Here is a 15,809-nt window from a genome sequence, read left to right on the forward strand (position 1 = left end):
GACAATTCTGAATTCACATAAACTGGTTTTCAGCTAAAACTGTTAGCCTAGCGGCTGTGCTATTTGGCATCTTTGCTCAGTTTAATATTTTTTTCTAACTGGAGTATGAGGAGGTTTGCTTTCTGAGAGTAGGGGCCTGGGTACATGGGCATGTTTATTTAAATGTTTGGAGATTCTAACATAATTAAATATTCTCCTAGCATGATTCTTTGTAAGGCTTTCTTTTGCCTAAAACTTTAACTCTGGATTACTGATCTTTAAAACAAGGGTTGGGGGAGATAGAAGGTTATCAGGGAAGTGGAACGATCTTTCCTATTAATCTTGTTAAATCATCAAAGAATGATATCCTGCTGTAGCTTCTCCAGCACCCACTGATGAGCTGTGCATAAAGATGGGCAGTTAGGAGAAGAAAACCACAGATGCAATCTGACTTAGTTGCTTCTTCAAAGCAACTAAACTCAGGACTGAAAGTGCATCCAAGGATTTTCAGAGCTTGCCCCCAGTCACACATCTGTGTCTATGGCCATGGACTAAAGGCTTGTACCCACCCCCATGGGAATTCCCCAGTGTGCTGACAGCTGGAGGTGTTGCCTCTGAGAGATGATTCAGTCACAGAAGTAGGACCCCCCCCCCCCAGATAGGATTTGAGTCCAAAGATCCTAGGAGCTCTCTTTTACCTTCCTGCTACTATGGGAAGAGGTGGCTTTTTAGGACCTGACCTTGCAGACACCCTGATTATGGAATTCCCATATTCCAGAGTTGTTTGAAAATGATTTCTATTGTTTCTGAGTCACCTGTTCTGTGGTGGTGTCAGCAGCCTGAATCCCATCAAGACATCTGTTTAACAAGACCCCAGAAGAGCTACAGGAATTCAACATGACCAGTTAATTTCAGTTGTCGATGAAGCGCAGAAAGTTTAAAATATCAGCAATAATATTAACACAACCCGGTCCTAAATCATCCTTCCCTGTCTTTGTCCAGTGTTCTTAAATGTTCACTCAGTTTGTACCTGTGTTGAAGGCAGGCATTAGAAGGGCTCTTTGTAACATAACAGCAAACCCAAGCGCTTCCACAGGCAGTGGAGCATCTTTTTCAGGGGACCCTTTTGTTTTGGAAGAAGTCCTCCATAGCTGACACTAAGAGCACAATACTCAGCTGTGACTGATGTTCAGAGTTTCTTCACCCCTTTTACTGTTTTCTATCACCTTTCTTGCGTGTGTGTGTGTGTGTGTGTGTGTGTGTGTGTGTGTGTGTATGTATGTGTGTATGGTGTATGTAGGTGTGTGCATGTTGGGGGTACATGTGAGTGTGGAGGCTCGAGGTGAACACTGATATCTTCCTTAATCAAATCCCACCTTGTATTTTTGAGACAAGGTAGCTCATTGAACCTGGAACTTGTCGATTCAGAGAGGGTGGCTGGCCAGGGAGCCCCAGAGTCACCTTGTTCCCCACCTCCACAGTGTTGGGATTACAGATTGTGCTGTGGCAGCTGGCTTTTCCCATGACTTCTGGGGCTCCTCACGCTCAGTAGCCAGGTACTGACTGCTGAGTCCAGCTTCAGGGCTGTTTGTATTTGGCCCTCTATCCAGCTCTGTGAAGCAGAGGTGGATTCTTGTAAGTAATATGTATATATAGGTCTCATGCTTGCATGGTAGGCCCTTTACCGTGGAGCCATCTCCCAGGCTCTTTTGGCCACTTCCTGACTTCTTTCTTCTTGAGCTTTTTTACTTGAAATTTGAATGGCCAGAAGAAATTTGGAGGAACAACGATGTGGGAGTCACAATTCCCTTCACCATGGAACTTGTAACAGAGGCCAGCCCAGGGGCACACCTGCATAGAATAACATAGACCATATTAGACGGTAATTCTTCCTTTACCCAAAGGGAAAGCAGTCAGGGACAGAATGACAGAGATGACTTTATTTGGGGACAGATATGGGGTGGGGCAACGTTTTGGAGGAGGGGAATTTAAATAGAGACCTAGCTTCTTGGGTGACAGCAAGCTAACGAAGTGAGTCCCTAAGTCACTGCAAAAGTAGCTCATCTCTGAGCCATATTTTTGAGGCACACAAGAAATTTCAGTCTGTTGCTTTATATTCATAGAGTAAGCTGTTTTTAAATCCAAGTCATCCAATGCTATCACACATCTCAGTCACCAGGAAGAGCTCTGAATGGCTTGACTTTTTTTTTTTCCATCATGAACCCAAGGCACAGTGACCCACAGCTGAGTCTCCAGTATCGGGAGCCCAGTGAGGAGAACTGAGAGTTTGAGGCTAGACTGTGCCACACAGGTGACCTGGCCTCAAAGGAAAAAAATCCTGGAGCTTTGTTAGAATGCACTTAGTAGACACATATCTAGAATGGTCTGCCATCTTCCAGGCCCTGCACTGCACATGGTAGGCAACTCCTGTGCTCTGCTGTCGTGGGAGTGACATTGCGAGATATACTGTGCTTTCAATTCAGCTTCACAACAACGGGCTCCAGGAGTGAGGCTGTGCTGAGTACTGCTTGAAGTGTGTGTTTAGATGCTGACGCTGCTGGAGCCCTGGTAATAGAAACTCGGTTAGATTATTTTTGTTTCTGTACTAGATACATAGATGTCTTACCAAATACATAGATGTATGCATTTATGTTTAGAAAGGAGCAACTGGGTCGAGTCAGTTTAGCTGTTGTATCATCTCCATAGTCACGTTTCCATGAAGGTGTCGGATCTCAAGCTGTACTTTAAAGGAAGAAGTAAAGCAGACATTTTGGGATAAGAATAAGAAAAAGAAAATTAATTGGGCAGGGGCCTCCCAGTGGGACAAAGGAAGTAGCAAGTGGAAGCCCGGGGGTGGAGAGATGCATCTAAAGTGGGTGGTCACAAGTCTTGAGCAATAGATGGAGCCACAGAAATCCTAGTGCCTTAAACATAGGGGTCGGTTCTTTCCTTCTGTAGTAATGCAGAATAGGTGTTTGGGGACTGGTGTGGTTTCCTGGGATGCCAGGAGCTTCAGATTCTGTCTCTTTGCTATACCAAACTCATGCATAGCTACCTGAGTGCCAGCCACTACAGCTGTATTCTAACTAGAAGGAGGAGAAAGGTGTTGAAAATACTAATGCTCCATCCTGCTAAGTCACACTTAACATTTTGGCTTACATGTTGCTTATCACTTCGCCACATGGACACTCCTAGTTGCAAGGAAGATTGGATAGCTGTGTGTCAACTGTACTTATTTAGAAAGAAGTCAGAAGAAGGAGGGGAGAGTAAGTAGAGGAGACAGTAGAATAATCTCAACCACAGTGGGGAAGCGTACAAGCAGAAGGTGGATTGAATGTGTTAGACCTGCTTGTGTACTAAATGGAATAGAAATGGACTTTGAATATGCAGAGAAATATGGGCAGATGCTTGAAAGCTTCCTGAGCAATTAGCAAAAGGCATAATAAATGGTATTTGGAAATTTCAATTTGCTAGAACTTGCACCTAGGAAGCAGTTCAGTACTTGAACAGGAGGGATGTTTAGCTTAGTCACAGAACTTCGCTCTCTTATTACAGAAAACAGCTGTTTTGGGGAGATAATTCTTACTGCTTTGTGTGGAAATGAAGGAGGTGTGGGTTGTAGGGAGATTGTGAGGAGCAATTGTTTTCTGTCTGGGCACAGGACTTGCTCTGGGCAGGAGAGATGAGGGGACAGTCATGTTGAAGACAGCACCACATAAAGAGGCAACAGGCTAAGTGGATGTCCTACTGGAAAAGAAAGGAAGAACTGAAAATGACTTCCACATCGGGTTAGAGGAAAGAGAGGTAGGCAATGACATTGTGCAGGTAAATTTCCATCCTCGGAGGTTAAAGATGCCTCTGCCTTATTTAGTTACAGTGAGATGTGAAATTGAGAGCATCACTAGAAAGCCTGGAGCTGAAGCAGCTGCTCTGACTGCTTCGAGGTAAATTTGCAAGGGAAAAGAGCGCTCTGAAGAAGCCTTCGCACATCACTACTTCTTGGTTCTCATTCCTACTCTTAGATGTTTCCCTAAGTTTTAATTCTCGTCAATTGCTTGGGTGGTTTTTGTTTGGGAGGTTTTGATTTTGAAGGCTGATTACTGTGTGATGGCGAGCAGCAGGCTGCAGAGAGTGGCAACCTGGCCTGGCTCTCTCCAGAAGCATTGCTTACCCGCGCTCTCTGGGAGGTGTGGTCTTTGTAGTAGTTTCCTCTGTGCCCAAGGAGGATTCCTCTGGGCAGCGGGGAAAGTAATAGCATTGTATGCCTTGAGAGCCTTGCTATGCACACAATACGTGATGGCTGTGGGACCAGTCGCACTGCTGTCACCATCCTGCCAGAAGCATGGGTGTCACTGTCTGCATGGCAGCCTTGATTGAGAGTCAGGCTTGCTCACCTCTGCGCACATAACAGCAGATGAGGGTGCTCATAACACACACTGGGTGCCACTGAAACACTCAGGTTGGTGAGGCCTACCGTTGAACTTTGCCATTTTAAAAGTAAGCATAAAACCCTATAGTCTATACCCCTGCCTTCCCAAACCAACAGATTTTATTAAGAGTACTGACTTCAAGTCTGCCTTTCTTTGGTTTTTGTTTTGGAAAAGTTACTTTGTTCCTGTAAAATGATACAGGCTCATTGTAAAGATCTGGTCTCTTCTAAGTGACAATCCTAAATTATATAATGAACATAATTCTAGGCATACGTACACACAGAGGTGTCAGTAACAAGAGCTATGGAGAGCCTAAAGGAGTGTCTTTTCCTTTGTGGAGGAGAGGAGCAGGGTGTCACTGTGCAGCTCAGGCTTACTTTGAACTCAGCCCTCCTGTCTCAGCTCCCCAAGTTCTGAAATTACAGGTGTGCACCAACCCAATATATGATATGCTAACTTATGATGAAACTTTTTCAATGTCTGCTTCAAGTGATAACCCTAGGGCTCTTCTGTTGCATGATCACCAGTGCTTATAGAGGATGTGTGAGAGGTCACTGTCCCCAGTGAGCGTGTATGATAAGCTTTCCAGGAACAATTTCCAAACAGAAATAGAATGCACAAACTCCCACAAGGAAAAAAATGTAATAGGAAAATATTAAAATTTTTACAAATAGGAGAAGCATACATTAAATCAAGTAGAAATTTAAAAAGTAAACTGATGAGATTAAGCCCAGATTTATTAATCAAGACAGACATGAGCAGCTGGAACTCCTATGAGAAGGCAGAGACTTATCAGATGAGGACAAAGAGATCCAGATGCATGATGCAAGTCTAAGTTCATGTTGAGGGTGAAAACAGGGGATAGAAGATGTCATAACCTAACTAAAACGAAAAAGTGATAACGAAAAGCAGGAGGAAAAGTACCTGTCACTAAATCTGGTGACACAGAAGGAGAGAACCAGTTCATGAAAGTTGTCTTCAACCGACACAAACACACACACACACACACACATGCACGCACACACGCACACACACGCAGATGCAATAATAAATAAATGTAAAACAATTCAAACCAGTATAGTTATAGTAAGATCTGACCGAACAGAATAAGAAAGGTAATGAAAAAATATTCAATTCCCTAAGAAGATAAAAAGCTTTTAAGCATGAATATTCCCAGTAAAGTAACTTCAAAGAGTGGGAAGCAAGCTTTGGTAGGACTGCAGAAGGAGACTGAGCTACTGCCATGGTAGATAATTTCCAGACATACCTTTCAATTCTCACAGAGGCCAGAGGAGGGCATCACACTCCCTGGAACTGTTGTTACAGACAGTTGTGAGCTGCCATGTGAGTGTTGGGAACTGAACCCCAGTCCTCTGGTAGAGCAGTCAGTACTCTTAAACCCCGAGCCATCTCTCCAGTCCCAACATGTGTGGACATGCAGCTGCCACGGTACATGGAGAGGTCAGAGGGAGGACAGCTTATGGGGATCAGCTTTTGTCCTTTCACCGTGTGGGTTTCAGGAATTAAACCCAGGCAGTCAGTCTTGGTGGCAGGTGCCTTTATAGATGGCCCAGTACACATATTTTTAAAGATACCATTTATAAATTTAAAAATCATGACTACTGAGGAACAAATCTTAGAATGTGTAAGATCAATACGTTGTGGATTATGATGCATAATTGAAACACACTAAGGAAGGACTGTAGATGGGAAAATAGTCCATGTGTATTGAAATAATTCAAGTATGTCAGTTGTCTCCAAACTGAAGAGTTGGTGAGGGTTTTTCTTTCTTGGTACCACTGTTGTTTTGACCAGGTTGAGAATACATTGTGGTATTCTCCTTGCCCCCTCTCCCCTGGTGACAGTGGTACATTCTTTACCATTGTGAGAATGAATCAAAGAAGCCTGCAGACATGGCCAGATGTCCCCGTGAACCAGAATTGCCTCCAGTGGAGAACTGCCGATTCAGTGCAATTACAATCAAAATTTCCAGAAGGATTTTTAAAACTGAACATGATGGACTGATAATAAAATGTGTTTGGAAAAAAATCAAAAAGTCAAGAATAATACATGCCACATGAGCACATATACCACACACACACACACATGCATGCACACCAAGAATAGTCCATAATAGTCCACTGTGGTCCATAATAGTTCACATCAAATCTATAATTTCAATGCTTGGGAGACTGAGGCATGAAGATCTTGAGTCCCATAGTGAGTCCCTGTCTCAAAACAGAAGTATTGAATATTCCCAAAGAAAGGTGAAGGGCTTCTTTCCTAACTAAAGCTAGAAACATGGCAATCACAGCGTGCTATTGAGGCAGGCAGGTGTGTGTATGAATGGGATAGAACACTGTGCCCAGAAAACAGCTGTGCATTTTGCAATCCTAATAAAGTGACAGTGACATAATTTCAGATTTATGAGGGAAGGATGAATTGCTCAATAAATAATAGAACACCCCCCTACACACACACTAAAAAAATGAGATTAGGTTTCTGTCTCAAATCTTGCATGCACACAAAAATTGTAGATAAAGGACTAAAGGCATAAAAGTAAAATTTAGAAGTATTTAGAAGAAAATTTTGGAAAATGTATTTTCTGTAATATTAGGATAGAAAGATACTCTTTTTAGACATAATAAAGAAAGTGGGAATAGGGTCTTCTACCACATGAGTCCCTGGGATTGAACTCAGGAACTCTGGCTTGGTGGCATGTACCCTAACCCACTGAGCAATCCAGATAGACAGAAACTATTTTTTTTTCTTCTGTGGTTCTGGGACTTGAACTCCAGGCCTCATCCATACTACACAGCACTCACCTCTGAACTATGCCCTCAGCCCTGGAGACAGCACAGATTGTAGATAAACAACAATGGAGCTAGCGAGTGTGCCGTGTGGTAGGCAGTATTCTGTTGCTAGCACAGTGTCCTGTCTAACCTCCCCACTGGGGTAGAAGCTGTGGATGATTACCCGTAATTGCTGCATTACATGGTGGCAGGTCGTTCAGGTGGACTTCATGTAATCACAGCACTCAGAAACATAGCGCCTTCTCCAGCCACTTTCAGAGGACAAAGTGAGAGGTTCCAGGTCAGAGCAGGACATAGCACACTGCTACTGTTCTGAAGATGAGGGGTGAGGAAGGTAAGCGGCTTCTAGTAGCTGCAAGTAGGCCCTAGTTACCAGCGACCAAGGAAATAGGACCCTCAGCCAAGAGGAGCTTAATTACACCAAAACCCAAATGACCTTGGAAGTAATTCTTCCTCAGTCCTCAGACAGGAATTCTGACACCTTGATTTTGGCCTCAGACCCAGAAGCAGTTCAGTGTGAGGAAGTGTCTCCTTGCTTTCTTCCTGCTGCTTTTGTATGTAAGTCTGACTCGTGTTGATTTTTGCACCGTAGTAAAGTCAGGGTCTTATTTTGTTCTGCCTATGAATATCTTGTTTTCCCAGCCCCTCTTACTGAAGCACCCATCTGTCCTCTTTCTGCCGTGTGTTCTTGGCACTGTTGATGCTCAGCTGACCGTAAGCGTGTGGATTCATTTCTGAGCAGTCTGTTCTGATCCATGGGTCTATATGTCTGGTTTGTTCCAGCACCAACTGTTCTGATCGGTTTTTGTGGATTTTTCTGTCGTAGATTTTGACATATAGAGAGGAGAAAGAGATCAGAAGACTGTGAGAAATTTTCTAATACATATAATTGATGAGGGATTAGCGTCCAGAGTACATAAAGAATTCCCACGAATCGGTGTAAAGCAGGGCAAGATGGACAGAAAAATAGGCACGGAGGACTTTTTCTAGCGAAGTGGAGGAAACAAAGAGCACTGTTCATGATGTCAGCCTTGGAGCGTTATGATTGCAACAACAGCTATAAGAGGAAATTGTGAGTGAATGTAATTTCCGACAGCTTCAGGACCCCTGAAGCCACTCCTTTTTCATGGCTCCAGTTGGGCTCCTTATCCACTCTCTTCTCCATCTCTCCTTCTCATTTCCTGCTGTGTGAGGATGCATTTGTTTACCTGCCTGGTTATTTACTTACAGTCATTAAGGATGACCAACCTCTTGACATTTTGGCATGCTACTGTTGTCTGCGAACGCATTGGCCCACATTCATAGCACGTGGCCCATGGGCTACAGGTCAGACATGCTTATTGAAGACAGTGACGTTAATGGCTGTGAGTTCTGGCTCAGGAGCCACGGGAACTGGTTTTGGTGTGATCTTGGATATATTGTTTAAGTCCTTCCCTTGCAAATTGGCCTTCCTGATGTGACGATAATGTAGACTGTTGTGGAGCTGGCACATGAGGTAGACGAACTGACACAGCTACAGTACAATAAACTTGGCTGTCATCTTTTTCATTCTTCCCATCACATCTGAGACCAGCTTGGTTTCTCCACCAAGTTAGAGTTTGGGGTATTTCTTACTGTGTTTCTTTTTTTGCAGAAAGAAGTATGGAAGACTGAGCTGAGGCCATGTATGTTTTCTGTAGAACACCCAGACTCCACTTTATTTCTTGGTCTCTTGTGAAGGGTTTTGCCATTCTATCCGCTTGGGATTTGTGACCTGGGTCCGCAGGGCAGGAAGATAACCTCATACTTTAGATAATCTGGCCAACTCAGTGTGAAGCTGGTTGTTCCTACTCCGGGTGTGGCAGCATCTGCACACACCTCTAGCTATTTCCACTCTAATGGGTGGACATTGTGAAAAAGCAACACTGTCCTTTCAGTTTCCAGGTTCCAGACACCCACATGCTGCAAGACCCCAGCACCGCATCTCCCCATACAGGGTTTGGGGAAGAGTGCCATTCTGGGCCTTGTTTCTTTCCTTGACCATCAATCATTTTATTTTCTTTTAAAGGTTAGTTACTTTTAATTATGTCTACTTGCATATAAAGTTCTTGTTTACTTTTTGTTTGTTTGCTTGTTTTTGTTTTTATATTCCAATCAAAGTTTCACCCCATTGCCCTCTTCCCAGTCCCCCATCCCCATCCACTCCTCCTCCACTGATTCTCTTCAGATATAACCAGGCATCCCATAAATATCAGCCATGGTATATCAAGTTGCAGCGAGACTAGGCACCTCCTCTTCTACTAAGGCAGGATGAGGCAATCTGGTAGGAGGAGTGGGCCCTAAAAGCTGCCAGCACAATCAGCGACAGTCCCTGCTCTCACTTTTAGGAGTTGCACACCTGGTTACACAACTATAACATATATACAAGGCCTAGGTCAGTCCCATGCAGGCTCCTTGGTTGTCGGTTCAGGCTCTGTGAGCCCAGGTTAGTTGGTTCTGTGGGTTTTCTTGTGGTGTCCTTGATACCACTGGGTCCTTTAATCCTTCCTTCCCCTCTCCCACATGATTCCTCGAATCCACCTAATGTTGGGCAGTGGGTCTCTGCCTCTGTTTCCATCAGATGTTGGGTGAAGCCTCTCTGATGACAGACTAGGCACCAGTGGGTTTTCTTTTGTTTCTTTTAAAAGTAAGTTTTGTCTTAAAAATATCTCACTGAGTGTTGCATGTTGCGTTATGGAAATCTTGTGTGTGTGTGTGTGTGTGCATGTGTACATACATGTCTCTATGTGTATGCGTGCATGTGTATGCATGTCTGTGTGTGTTCCCATGTGCTTACTGAGGATTGAGCTTCTCACATGTCAGGTACTAAGTGTCCAGCCCCTCAGCTACTCCCCAGCTTGGGTACTGGGGACCCCTGCTGCAGTCTCACTCAGCTGTCTCTTTGTTCCGGAACTGAGCACTTAACAGTTTGTGAATTCTCCCATTATTCTTGAGACCACTTGGTAGCTGTGACTTGGGTCACATATGTTTATGGACAAAAGGCTGAAATGAAATTGCCTTAACTCCCTCTCCAAAGATCCCCAGTAATAAAGTAGGCCCTTCCTTTCTTATCTATCCACTTCATTTAGATTTTTTTTAAAAAAAATCTTTCTAAATGCCTGTTTTTCTTGTTTTTTATTTTTCTCACTCTTAAAAATTGTCTTTCCTCAGCAAACCCTAAAAATTCACCTTTCAAGAAAAAATATATATTTGTACACCCTGTCTCTTATAACAATAAATAGCCTGAAGGAGGACAACAGAGCAAAAAAAGAGGTGTCTCTGGAGTGGGGCTTCTAGAACCTTTCCTCCAAGGTCATGGTGCTTCATTCCCTCAGTTGCTGGAAAGTTGGTGGCTAAGGTCCCTATCCCTGTCCTTCTCTGGGAAATCCTTATAGCAGGAGAGAGTCTCTTTGTCTGGCATCATGGTCCCTCCTGAGGATGTGCGTACTGATGGGCTGTGGTCCAGCTCTCTTGCTTCTTCACAGTAACTGTGAGGAGAGCCTAGCTTGACAGCTTCTAGGGGATCTATTGCATCCTCTCTTGCTCTAGTCCAGTCCTGCCTCCCGTACCCATGTATCTTAGAGGGTGTTTTCTAGGGAACTCAGCAGTAGCTTTCTCTCCAGATAGAAAACAAAAGATAGTAATAGCAGGTGGATGTGAAAGAGAAAAAGGAGAAAACAAATGCAAGAAGCGCTGATGGCTGCTGAGTTTGGGTGGTGAACACGTGAGTGCCTCATGTCATTCTTGAGCCTTTTCTGTGAGTTTAAAATTGTGAGGAAAATGGAAGTTCTAAAAAGTAAAGCGAGTTCAGTTGCGTGAGAATACTCAAGTATAATAATGCTCCAAGAAGATGAAATGGAGCAGTGTGGTGGCTCATCTGCAATCCAGAAGATTCGCTGTGAGTTTGAAGCCAACCTGGATCACACAATGAGAGAAACTGGAGTCAAGATTCCAAAAATGTGTGAGTTTGAAAAATTATAAACTCCATCAGTATGAAACTACCTTTATACCTTCTTGGTTCTTCAGTAGTTCCCTGAACTTGCCTTGCCTTGCCTCACCTTCTTTCTCTCTTGTGTGTGTTCATGTGTATGCATATATGTTTGAAGATGTACATGTGTAGAGGCCAGAGATCAATCTGGGGTGTCTTTCTCAATGACTCTCTATCTTAGTTTTTGAGATGCAGTCCCTCGCTGAGCGTAGACCTTGCTGATTCAGTTAGGCTGGATGACTCGTGAACTCCAGGGACCTTCCCATCTCTGCCTCCCTAACGCTGGCTTCCTAAGTGCACACCGCTGTACCTGGCTTTTTATGTGGTTTCTGGAGATCCCAACTCAGGTCCTCATGTGGATATAGCAAGCACTTTACCAACTGAGCCATCGCTTCGGCACCTGGGTGTTTTCTAAGGTAGAAAATATTATCTTTTATGAAAACTTTTTTCTTAATTAAGTCTTACTGCGTTGCCCAGAATGGCCTCTGGAGCTGGGCCATAGCTCTCCTCTTTCAGCCTCCTTAGACTGCAGTGCATACCACCATCCTGGTTCTGAAGAATGACTCAGCGTGACTGATAAAAGTTTACTGAGAGGACCCTATTGGCCTACTATGACAGCGCTTGTTAACACTAGGAGACAGTTTGGATTTGTTGGTTTATGGGACATCTCAAGTCCAGGGTTACAGTTGTGCTGATAATGTCTTGTAGCCTGTTGGTTCCATATCTAGCCTAAGAGCTGTCACGGGGCCCACCAGTTCTGCTTTGAGGTATTATCTGAGTGTTGCAGGCTCAACAGGATCTCCAGCCTCTCCAGATAGTCTCCACACAGTTCTGCAGCTGCAGCCCTGAGCCGCTCATCTTCCATGCCTCCCTGGCATTACTTCCTGTGGCGTTTTCAGTCTTGACTTGTGGAAATCCCGAAGTGCATGTATAGTCACCTAATCTAATGGAGCACACCTCACTTTCAGTGTGTGCTGTCTGATATCAAGCAAGGAGGGAGGACCATGCACGTCCACAGGCTCTCTGCAGCTGACTGCTTTTCTTGTCCGCAGACAGATTCATCGCACTTGAGCCATTGTGTTGCCTAGTTTTAACTGTCACCTTGACACAACCCAGAGTCGCCTCACTGAAGAATCTCGGTGAGGGACTGTCTAGAGCAGGTAGGCCTGTGGGCGTGCCTGTGCAGGGCTGTCTTGCTTGTTAATTGAGGAGGAAAGACCCACCCTTGTGTGGGCAGGACTGGGTTTTGAACTCTGAAAGAGTAAAGAACACGTGCTCTGTACAAGCAACAAGCAAGCAACACCTGCTTTCATTTCTCCTCTCTCAGCCCTGGCTGTGATGTGACTAGCTGCTTGACTTCCTCTTAATGACGGACTGTGATCTGGAATTGTAAGCCAGATAACCCTTTCTCCTTCTTTTTTCCTCAAGGTTACAGCAATGGAAGTGATACGAGAGGGGTGATTCTGGGCCAGTGCATCTCAAAACATGCGTGAGGGTTCCCCTGTGTGAGCCGTCCTGTGCTTGACTTCTCTTACAGTTTGCTCAGAACTCTCTGAGCTGCTTATTACCTGACCCCTCTGCTGTGAAAGCCCAGACCCATGTCATTTCAGAAATAATTCTGCTGCTGACTACTGAAGGAGAAATCATTATAGTTTCTTGGGTGCTCTGAGTCCCACTGTTTGCCAAGATTAATTAGAAAATGTCCAAGTAAAAGTAAGTCCATTTTAATTACTCATTTTCACGTAAGGTTACAACAAAATGAAAAGCTAAAAACATAGTTACTGCAGGATCTGGCACCTACTGTCCTTGTGCCTTCTGTCCAAGAGGTTCCTTCTGCCAGACAGGATTTCTGACTTCTGTATTTTGTAGGATGCATACCATCCCTCAAAACCCCTTCAAATTTACTTGAGGATGTTCTGTAGTTACTTAGGAAAGCCAGTTTTTCACTGTAAGCCTGTCTGTGTGCAGGGCTTAACTTCTTGTCAGGCTGTGAACTTCTTGAAGGGAGAGCCTGTCTCATGCGGACCTTGCTTCTAAGGTGTGTTTCTTATACGATCCCAGACTTATATACTTCTCACAAATTTGGGGGCTTGAATGTGAAGTTTTTTAAAGGTAAATAACTTTAAAGTCTGGCATGTTATATGTAGACATAAAAGAAGAAAAGAAAACCAAGCCTGGTATGATGGCATATACCTCTTGAGGTTCGAAAGAAAATGGCTCCCATAGGGAGTGGCATTATTAGGAGGTCTGGCTTTGTTGGAGTGGGTGTGGCCTTGTTGGAGGAAGTGTGTTACTGTGGAGGTGGACTTTGAGGCCTCCGATGCTCATGTTATGCCCGGTGTGGAACATGGGCTCCTTTTGCTGTCTGCAGATCAAGAGATCATGGAGAACTCTTAGCTTCTTCTCCAGCACCACGTCTGCCTGCATGTTGCCATGTCCCACCATGATGATAATGGACTAATCCTCTGAAGCTGTAAGCTAGCTCCAATTAAATGTTTTCCTTCATAAGAGTTGCTGTGGTAGAGGTGCCTCTTCACAGCAGTAGAGATCCTAACTAAGACACCTGTAATCCCAGCTATACTTAGGAGGCTGAAGCAGAGGCATCATGAGTTCAAGGCAACCTGAGCTATAAGTGAGACTGTCTCAAAATAAAATACAAAGAGCTCATGCCTAGTATGCATAATACCCAGTTCATTGTCAAGTACAAAAGAGAGAGAGAGAAGAAAATTTTACCACGTGTATGTTGTCACTTTTTTATTTTTAATTATGTGTATGTCTGTCTGTGTGTCTCTGTGCAGGTTTGTGCACATGAGTGAGTGCTAGTGGAGACCAAAAGAGGGCTTTAGTTCCCCTGGAGCTGGAGTTACAGGCTGATGTGTAGCGCTGAGTGCTGACAATCAAACTCGAGTGTTCTGCAACAGCAGTGCATGCTCTTACCCACTGGCTGCTCTCCCACTCTCTCCCACATCTTAAGGAGTGTAAGCACCGTTAGGATTGAGACCTGCAGGCACTCACTTAAAACACGGGGTCGGGGTCCTTAACTGTGGAAACTTTGTGTCATTCCTTTCTCTCGGGGAAGTCAGATTTGATTTCATAACCCTCACGGAGTCTTATCTTTATATGTATTTATATGTATTCTCAGGCTTGAAAATCTTTTTAAATACATGAATAAATTGTGGTTTTGAAGCAGAATCTCACCGTAGAGCCCATGCTGGATATCCAGGCCGACTTCAAACTTAGTCATTCTGTCTCTGCCCAAGTGCAGGCTTACAGACATGCAGCCATCATGCCAGGCTAGATTGCCTTCTACTACACAATCTATCAAAAGCACGGAATTCATAGTGCATTCTTATAAGTATTTATCACACATAAAGATTCAACTTAATTGGAAGCATATGCTTTTATGAGTGAAGAGGGACCATTCACCCACGTGAATACCACTCATTGCTCACTGTAAGCACGGCGCTGCATCCATCTTATTTCATGATTTTTATAGATAGAAATGCTGTGAAAACTTGTTCACATAAATCATAGCCAGGACTAGAGGTATTTTATTGTAGCACTGTCAATCAGTCCTATGATTTCCTTTCAACTAATGTGCCAACGATTACCTAGTGGCTTACTATAGAAATATTTCCTATCTCTTGTCAACTGTAACTTGATGGAGTCTTTCTTCCATGCTATTGAAAGCAAAGAGTTGGGAACACATTGTTTGGGGAAAGATTTTTCTAAACACTCATTAGCAATAATTTACTTTTTCAATTTCTGTGAATAATACAAAAATCCACTGTACTAAATTTTATCAACTATTAATTACACTTGTTGTCTAACCTAATCAAAAATTGCAGGGAAATGAAACTGACGTTGCATTTTTCAGAAACTGATTTTATAGTTTATACTTGAAATGTTTTCTGTTCTTTAGAACAACAGATTTGGTTTATGCAATTTTTAGAAATATCTCTCATATAATCTACTTGAGAAATGCAGCCTTCATTGTGAAAACAATAAATTGAATGGGTTTTCAAGTGGCCTTTTCTCCATAAAATGCCTTATTTATTCTAATAAATATAAGCATTTCTCCAATTTCTTTTGTGGTAGTTTGAATAGGAATGTGCCCCATAGACTCATGTGTTTGAATGCTTGGCCCATAGAGAGTGACACTATTAGGGAGTGAGAGAGTAGGTGTGACCTTGTTGGAGGAAGTGTGTTACTGTGGAGGAAGGCTTTAAGGTCTCGTATGCTTAAGCTATGCCCAGTGAGGTATACCATCTCCTTCTGCTGCCTGTGGATTCAAGACATAGAACTCTCAGTTGCTTCTCCAGCACCATGTCTGCCTGCATGCTGCCATGATGAAAATGGACCAAACCTCTGAATTGTAAGCCAGCCCCAATTAAATGCTTTCCTTTTAAGAGTTACTGTAGTCATGATGTCTACACAGCAATAGAAATCCTAACTAAGACAACATTCAAATCTCTATATCCTTTACAATTACATTTTTATTTACTTATTTTGGGTGCATAAGTGCATGTGTATGTGTGCCCATGCATGCCATAGCATGTGAGTGGAGGTCAGAGAACATGT

General features: G+C 43.5%; 1 protein-coding gene across 1 annotated transcript in view; it reads left to right on the top strand.

Annotated features, from left to right (window-relative positions):
* The window catches only part of Enthd1 (ENTH domain containing 1), a 109,171-nt gene that overhangs the window by 26,278 nt on the left and 67,084 nt on the right, over window positions 1-15,809 (top strand). The gene's annotated exons all lie outside the window — the stretch shown is intronic.

Source organism: Chionomys nivalis, chromosome 17, assembly GCF_950005125.1.
Source record: "Chionomys nivalis chromosome 17, mChiNiv1.1, whole genome shotgun sequence".
NCBI classification, from domain to species: domain Eukaryota; kingdom Metazoa; phylum Chordata; class Mammalia; order Rodentia; family Cricetidae; genus Chionomys; species Chionomys nivalis.